Source organism: Microtus ochrogaster, linkage group LG2 (genome assembly GCF_000317375.1).
Source record: "Microtus ochrogaster isolate Prairie Vole_2 linkage group LG2, MicOch1.0, whole genome shotgun sequence".
Taxonomy (NCBI): Eukaryota; Metazoa; Chordata; class Mammalia; order Rodentia; family Cricetidae; genus Microtus; species Microtus ochrogaster.
Window position 1 is genome coordinate 54472155 of NC_022028.1, and position 1428 is coordinate 54473582.

Genomic DNA, 1428 nt, shown 5'->3' on the forward strand with positions numbered 1-1428 from the left:
AGACCAGGCTGGTCTCAAACTCACAGAGATCCGCCTGCCTCTGCCTCCCAAGTGCTGGGATTAAAGGCGTGCGCCACCACAGCCCGGCCCATAAGTCTTTTTTAATTGAAAGATTGGTCAGGTATGGTGGTGTCGGCCTGTAATCTCAGCACTCATAGGCCTTCATACATTTGAAGCCTGCATAGATGGCATGAGACCCTATCTCCACACAAACAAACAAAAAACACAAAACAGGACATTTAAAAAGTGAAATTTCCCCTTTTATCCTGTGAGTAATTGGTGTTAGATAATACAATTATTAATAATTCCAATTGCAATTGAGTTCTTAAGCCAGGTATCACATTAATGTGCCAACAAATTAACTCACTGTCAGGAGTGTTACAATAAATATGGCAAGTGAATTATAAAAGCATGACAATATTCATGGATGCCATAAAAGTGTCTAGGTGACTCTGAGGGGCCCACAGAACACGCTTGAATAACTGCTGGTTTATGTCGAGCCTCTTCAGATAACTCAACTGTTTCTTTGTGGTGATGTCTCATAGAAAGCAATTTCAGAGGAAAGAGAATACTTGGCTATGCTCTAGCTTCCCGACAAGTCCCCCTCCTGCTTTTCACAGTATTGTGTCCATCATGAGCATCAGGGCAGGTGAGGAACCTAGGATAAGAGGCTGGCAGACTAGGCTGGCAGACTCTGTCAGTGCACATGGGCCTTGGGCATGCCTGCTATCAGAGAGTCCAATCAGCACGACAAAAGTGCCACAGTACAAACCTGTGAGGCAAAGGGTTGTCCCATAATGCCTTTAGCAACCCCATTCTGTGGCAGTACAGTTCAAAGGTTTCTCAAAATCAGGTAACCTAGAAATAACAGGCAGGGACAGTAGTAAGTGGAGGATTTCAGAGGAAGCTAAGGCAGAGAATGGGCTTTAAAATGAAAGGAGGGCACAGAGTGAGAGAGGTAACACCCCGGAGTCCAGTGGGGTGATAGCCAGTTGCTCCCTAGATGTACCTAACTGCTTCTTTGGAGGACTAGTTTGGAAAAAAAGGAAAAGCATTTTGAGTTGAGGTTGGAGTCTCCTGAGGTAGCTCATGCCCTAAGCTAAAACAGGTTTTTGAAGACATTGACATTTAGATCTGGAGGCTTTACATCCACATTCAGCAGGAGCTTTCTGGATAATGTCTATAAGGACACCCAAAAATAAATAAATAAATAAAAATTAAAGCATGGTAGTAGCGCATGCCATGCTTTTAATCCCAGCATTTGAATCACAGAGGCAGGCAGATCTCTGAGTTCAAGGCCAATCTGGCTCCAAAGCTACAGCTAAACCCTGTCTTGAAAAAGCAAACAAACAAACAAAAAGCAAAAGATAGATAGAATGAGAGAGAGAGAGAGAGAGAGAGAGAGAGAGAGAGAGAGAGAGAGAGAGA